The 5,000-nt window shown below is 47.0% G+C and overlaps 16 non-coding genes and 2 pseudogenes across 16 annotated transcripts in view; all 18 read right to left on the bottom strand.

Moving 5' to 3' along the window:
* Window positions 1-25, bottom strand: part of LOC146231903 (5S ribosomal RNA) — a 119-nt gene extending 94 nt beyond the window's left edge. The window contains exon 1 of the ribosomal RNA XR_014744367.1: window positions 1-25. This exon is cut by the window's left edge and continues 94 nt beyond it. This is a non-coding gene — a ribosomal RNA (5S ribosomal RNA).
* Window positions 26-193: 168 nt separating this feature from the next.
* LOC146231902 (5S ribosomal RNA) lies at window positions 194-323 on the bottom strand (annotated as a pseudogene).
* A 172-nt stretch (window positions 324-495) lies between these two features.
* LOC146231901 (5S ribosomal RNA) lies at window positions 496-614 on the bottom strand. Its single transcript, XR_014746284.1, has one exon. It is a non-coding gene; the product is annotated as a 5S ribosomal RNA (ribosomal RNA).
* Window positions 615-804: 190 nt separating this feature from the next.
* On the bottom strand, window positions 805-923 carry LOC146231900 (5S ribosomal RNA). The gene has a single exon (XR_014746186.1). It is a non-coding gene; the product is annotated as a 5S ribosomal RNA (ribosomal RNA).
* Window positions 924-1,101: 178 nt separating this feature from the next.
* LOC146231899 (5S ribosomal RNA) lies at window positions 1,102-1,220 on the bottom strand. The gene has a single exon (XR_014744366.1). It is a non-coding gene; the product is annotated as a 5S ribosomal RNA (ribosomal RNA).
* Window positions 1,221-1,398: 178 nt separating this feature from the next.
* LOC146231898 (5S ribosomal RNA) lies at window positions 1,399-1,517 on the bottom strand. The gene has a single exon (XR_014746185.1). It is a non-coding gene; the product is annotated as a 5S ribosomal RNA (ribosomal RNA).
* Window positions 1,518-1,695: 178 nt separating this feature from the next.
* Window positions 1,696-1,814, bottom strand: LOC146231897 (5S ribosomal RNA). The gene has a single exon (XR_014745268.1). It is a non-coding gene; the product is annotated as a 5S ribosomal RNA (ribosomal RNA).
* A 182-nt stretch (window positions 1,815-1,996) lies between these two features.
* On the bottom strand, window positions 1,997-2,115 carry LOC146231896 (5S ribosomal RNA). Its single transcript, XR_014744365.1, has one exon. It is a non-coding gene; the product is annotated as a 5S ribosomal RNA (ribosomal RNA).
* Window positions 2,116-2,289: 174 nt separating this feature from the next.
* On the bottom strand, window positions 2,290-2,408 carry LOC146231895 (5S ribosomal RNA). The gene has a single exon (XR_014744364.1). It is a non-coding gene; the product is annotated as a 5S ribosomal RNA (ribosomal RNA).
* Window positions 2,409-2,576: 168 nt separating this feature from the next.
* Window positions 2,577-2,706, bottom strand: LOC146231894 (5S ribosomal RNA; annotated as a pseudogene).
* A 182-nt stretch (window positions 2,707-2,888) lies between these two features.
* Window positions 2,889-3,007, bottom strand: LOC146231893 (5S ribosomal RNA). The gene has a single exon (XR_014746283.1). It is a non-coding gene; the product is annotated as a 5S ribosomal RNA (ribosomal RNA).
* Window positions 3,008-3,195: 188 nt separating this feature from the next.
* On the bottom strand, window positions 3,196-3,314 carry LOC146231892 (5S ribosomal RNA). The gene has a single exon (XR_014744363.1). It is a non-coding gene; the product is annotated as a 5S ribosomal RNA (ribosomal RNA).
* Window positions 3,315-3,486: 172 nt separating this feature from the next.
* On the bottom strand, window positions 3,487-3,605 carry LOC146231891 (5S ribosomal RNA). The gene has a single exon (XR_014745422.1). It is a non-coding gene; the product is annotated as a 5S ribosomal RNA (ribosomal RNA).
* Window positions 3,606-3,777: 172 nt separating this feature from the next.
* On the bottom strand, window positions 3,778-3,896 carry LOC146231890 (5S ribosomal RNA). The gene has a single exon (XR_014744362.1). It is a non-coding gene; the product is annotated as a 5S ribosomal RNA (ribosomal RNA).
* A 184-nt stretch (window positions 3,897-4,080) lies between these two features.
* LOC146231889 (5S ribosomal RNA) lies at window positions 4,081-4,199 on the bottom strand. Its single transcript, XR_014744361.1, has one exon. It is a non-coding gene; the product is annotated as a 5S ribosomal RNA (ribosomal RNA).
* A 186-nt stretch (window positions 4,200-4,385) lies between these two features.
* On the bottom strand, window positions 4,386-4,504 carry LOC146231888 (5S ribosomal RNA). The gene has a single exon (XR_014744359.1). It is a non-coding gene; the product is annotated as a 5S ribosomal RNA (ribosomal RNA).
* A 172-nt stretch (window positions 4,505-4,676) lies between these two features.
* On the bottom strand, window positions 4,677-4,795 carry LOC146231887 (5S ribosomal RNA). Its single transcript, XR_014745420.1, has one exon. It is a non-coding gene; the product is annotated as a 5S ribosomal RNA (ribosomal RNA).
* A 176-nt stretch (window positions 4,796-4,971) lies between these two features.
* LOC146231886 (5S ribosomal RNA) overlaps window positions 4,972-5,000 on the bottom strand; it is a 119-nt gene continuing 90 nt past the window's right edge. The window contains exon 1 of the ribosomal RNA XR_014744358.1: window positions 4,972-5,000. This exon is cut by the window's right edge and continues 90 nt beyond it. This is a non-coding gene — a ribosomal RNA (5S ribosomal RNA).

Raw genomic sequence — 5,000 nt, 5'->3', positions numbered from 1 at the left:
TTGCCAGGCTGGTATGGCCGTACGAAATAAGTTGACAACCATAGGCTACTTATCCATATACAGATTTAGCAATTGACAATGCAAGGTGGTCTCTCTCTCTCTCGTGTCAAAATGAAAACAGCTTCCAGCCCCTTTCATGAAGGACTACTTGTGCATATTGCAAGATTTCAGTTTCTAAGTGAATGAGCAAAAGAGCATACAGCACCTGGTATTCCCAGGCGGTCTCCCATCCAAGTACTCACCAGGCCCGACCCTGGCCCGACCCTGCTTAGCTTCCGAGATCAGACGAGATCGGGCGTTGCCAGGCTAGTATGGCCGTACGAAATAAGTTGACAACCATAGGCTACTTATCCATATACAGATTTAGCAATTGACAATGCAAGGTAGTCTCTCTCTCTCTCTCTCGTGTCAAAATGAAAACAGCTTCCAGCCCCTTTCATGAAGGACTACTTGTGCATATTGCAAGATGTCAGTTTCTAAGTGAATGAGCAAAAGAGCATACAGCACCTGGTATTCCCAGGCGGTCTCCCATCCAATTACTAACCAGGCCCGACCCTGCTTAGCTTCCGAGATCAGACGAGATCGGGCGTTGCCAGGCTGGTATGGCCGTACGAAATAAGTTGACAACCATAGGCTACTTATCCATATACAGATTTAGCAAATGACAATGCAAGGTAGTCTCTCTCTCTCTCTCTCTCTCTCTCTCTCTCTCTCGTGTCAAAATGAAAACAGCTTCCAGCCCCTTTCATGAAGGACTACTTGTGCATATTGCAAGATGTCAGTTTCTAAGTGAATGAGCAAAAGAGCATACAGCACCTGGTATTCCCAGGCGGTCTCCCATCCAAGTACTAACCAGGCCCGACCCTGCTTAGCTTCCGAGATCAGACGAGATCGGGCGTTGCCAGGCTGGTATGGCCGTACCAAATAAGTTGACAACCATAGGCTACTTATCCATATACAGATTTAGCAATTGACAATGCAAGGTAGTCTCTCTCTCTCTCTCTCTCTCTCGTGTCAAAATGAAAACAGCTTCCAGCCCCTTTCATGAAGGACTACTTGTGCATATTGCAAGATGTCAGTTTCTAAGTGAATGAGCAAAAGAGCATACAGCACCTGGTATTCCCAGGCGGTCTCCCATCCAAGTACTAACCAGGCCCGACCCTGCTTAGCTTCCGAGATCAGACGAGATCGGGCGTTGCCAGGCTGGTATGGCCGTACGAAATAAGTTGACAACCATAGGCTACTTATCCATATACAGATTTAGCAATTGACAATGCAAGGTAGTCTCTCTCTCTCTCTCTCTCTCTCGTGTCAAAATGAAAACAGCTTCCAGCCCCTTTCATGAAGGACTACTTGTGCATATTGCAAGATGTCAGTTTCTAAGTGAATGAGCAAAAGAGCATACAGCACCTGGTATTCCCAGGCGGTCTCCCATCCAAGTACTAACCAGGCCCGACCCTGCTTAGCTTCCGAGATCAGACGAGATCGGGCGTTGCCAGGCTGGTATGGCCGTACCAAATAAGTTGACAACCATAGGCTTCTTATCCATATACAGATTTAGCAATTGACAATGCAAGGTAGTCTCTCTCTCTCTCTCTCTCTCTCGTGTCAAAATGAAAACAGCTTCCAGCCCCTTTCATGAAGGACTACTTGTGCATATTGCAAGATTTCAGTTTCTAAGTGAATGAGCAAAAGAGCATACAGCACCTGGTATTCCCAGGCGGTCTCCCATCCAAGTACTAACCAGGCCCTAGCCTGCTTAGCTTCCGAGATCAGACGAGATCGGGCGTTGCCAGGCTGGTATGGCCGTACGAAATAAGTTGACAACCATAGGCTACTTATCCATATACAGATTTAGCAATTGACAATGCAAGGTGGTCTCTCTCTCTCTCTCTCTCTCTCTCTCGTGTCAAAATGAAAACAGCTTCCAGCCCCTTTCATGAAGGACTACTTGTGCATATTGCAAGATGTCAGTTTCTAAGTGAATGAGCAAAAGAGCATACAGCACCTGGTATTCCCAGGCGGTCTCCCATCCAAGTACTAACCAGGCCCGACCCTGCTTAGCTTCCGAGATCAGACGAGATCGGGCGTTGCCAGGCTGGTATGGCCGTACGAAATAAGTTGACAACCATAGGCTACTTATCCATATACAGATTTAGCAATTGACAATGCAAGGTAGTCTCTCTCTCTCTCTCTCTCGTGTCAAAATGAAAACAGCTTCCAGCCCCTTTCATGAAGGACTACTTGTGCATATTGCAAGATGTCAGTTTCTAAGTGAATGAGCAAAAGAGCATACAGCACCTGGTATTCCCAGGCGGTCTCCCATCCAAGTACTAACCAGGCCCGACCCTGCTTAGCTTCCGAGATCAGACGAGATCGGGCGTTGCCAGGCTGGTATGGCCGTACGAAATAAGTTGACAACCATAGGCTACTTATCCATATACAGATTTAGCAATTGACAATGCAAGGTGGTCTCTCTCTCTCTCGTGTCAAAATGAAAACAGCTTCCAGCCCCTTTCATGAAGGACTACTTGTGCATATTGCAAGATTTCAGTTTCTAAGTGAATGAGCAAAAGAGCATACAGCACCTGGTATTCCCAGGCGGTCTCCCATCCAAGTACTAACCAGGCCCGACCCTGGCCCGACCCTGCTTAGCTTCCGAGATCAGACGAGATCGGGCGTTGCCAGGCTGGTATGGCCGTACAAAATAAGTTGACAACCATAGGCTACTTATCCATATACAGATTTAGCAATTGACAATGCAAAGTAGTCTCTCTCTCTCTCTCTCTCTCTCTCTCGTGTCAAAATGAAAACAGCTTCCAGCCCCTTTCATGAAGGACTACTTGTGCATATTGCAAGATGTCAGTTTCTAAGTGAATGAGCAAAAGAGCATACAGCACCTGGTATTCCCAGGCGGTCTCCCATCCAATTACTAACCAGGCCCGACCCTGCTTAGCTTCCGAGATCAGACGAGATCGGGCGTTGCCAGGCTGGTATGGCCGTACGAAATAAGTTGACAACCATAGGCTACTTATCCATATACAGATTTAGCAATTGACAATGCAAGGTAGTCTCTCTCTCTCTCTCTCTCTCTCTCTCTCTCTCGTGTCAAAATGAAAACAGCTTCCAGCCCCTTTCATGAAGGACTACTTGTGCATATTGCAAGATTTCAGTTTCTAAGTGAATGAGCAAAAGAGCATACAGCACCTGGTATTCCCAGGCGGTCTCCCATCCAAGTACTAACCAGGCCCGACCCTGCTTAGCTTCCGAGATCAGACGAGATCGGGCGTTGCCAGGCTGGTATGGCCGTACGAAATAAGTTGACAACCATAGGCTACTTATCCATATACAGATTTAGCAATTGACAATGCAAGGTGGTCTCTCTCTCTCTCTCTCGTGTCAAAATGAAAACAGCTTCCAGCCCCTTTCATGAAGGACTACTTGTGCATATTGCAAGATTTCAGTTTCTAAGTGAATGAGCAAAAGAGCATACAGCACCTGGTATTCCCAGGCGGTCTCCCATCCAAGTACTAACCAGGCCCGACCCTGCTTAGCTTCCGAGATCAGACGAGATCGGGCGTTGCCAGGCTGGTATGGCCGTACAAAATAAGTTGACAACCATAGGCTACTTATCCATATACAGATTTAGCAATTGACAATGCAAGGTGGTCTCTCTCTCTCTCTCTCGTGTCAAAATGAAAACAGCTTCCAGCCCCTTTCATGAAGGACTACTTGTGCATATTGCAAGATTTCAGTTTCTAAGTGAATGAGCAAAAGAGCATACAGCACCTGGTATTCCCAGGCGGTCTCCCATCCAAGTACTAACCAGGCCCGACCCTGCTTAGCTTCCGAGATCAGACGAGATCGGGCGTTGCCAGGCTGGTATGGCCGTACGAAATAAGTTGACAACCATAGGCTACTTATCCATATACAGATTTAGCAATTGACAATGCAAGGTAGTCTCTCTCTCTCTCTCTCTCTCTCTCTCTCGTGTCAAAATGAAAACAGCTTCCAGCCCCTTTCATGAAGGACTACTTGTGCATATTGCAAGATGTCAGTTTCTAAGTGAATGAGCAAAAGAGCATACAGCACCTGGTATTCCCAGGCGGTCTCCCATCCAAGTACTAACCAGGCCCGACCCTGCTTAGCTTCCGAGATCAGACGAGATCGGGCGTTGCCAGGCTGGTATGGCCGTACGAAATAAGTTGACAACCATAGGCTACTTATCCATATACAGATTTAGCAATTGACAATGCAAGGTAGTCTCTCTCTCTCTCTCTCTCTCTCTCTCTCTCGTGTCAAAATGAAAACAGCTTCCAGCCCCTTTCATGAAGGACTACTTGTGCATATTGCAAGATGTCAGTTTCTAAGTGAATGAGCAAAAGAGCATACAGCACCTGGTATTCCCAGGCGGTCTCCCATCCAAGTACTAACCAGGCCCGACCCTGCTTAGCTTCCGAGATCAGACGAGATCGGGCGTTGCCAGGCTGGTATGGCCGTACGAAATAAGTTGACAACCATAGGCTACTTATCCATATACAGATTTAGCAATTGACAATGCAAGGTGGTCTCTCTCTCTCTCTCTCGTGTCAAAATGAAAACAGCTTCCAGCCCCTTTCATGAAGGACTACTTGTGCATATTGCAAGATTTCAGTTTCTAAGTGAATGAGCAAAAGAGCATACAGCACCTGGTATTCCCAGGCGGTCTCCCATCCAAGTACTAACCAGGCCCGACCCTGCTTAGCTTCCGAGATCAGACGAGATCGGGCGTTGCCAGGCTGGTATGGCCGTACAAAATACGTTGACAACCATAGGCTACTTATCCATATACAGATTTAGCAATTGACAATGCAAGGTAGTCTCTCTCTCTCTCTCTCTCTCGTGTCAAAATGAAAACAGCTTCCAGCCCCTTTCATGAAGGACTACTTGTGCATATTGCAAGATGTCAGTTTCTAAGTGAATGAGCAAAAGAGCATACAGCACCTGGTATTCCCAGGCGG

The sequence above is a fragment of the Hypomesus nipponensis genome, chromosome 24 (genome assembly GCF_054491055.1).
Source record: "Hypomesus nipponensis isolate SF chromosome 24, ASM5449105v1, whole genome shotgun sequence".
NCBI lineage: Eukaryota > Metazoa > Chordata > Actinopteri > Osmeriformes > Osmeridae > Hypomesus > Hypomesus nipponensis.
Note: the sequence above shows the minus strand (reverse complement) of the source record. Positions and strands in the feature narration are given on the sequence as shown.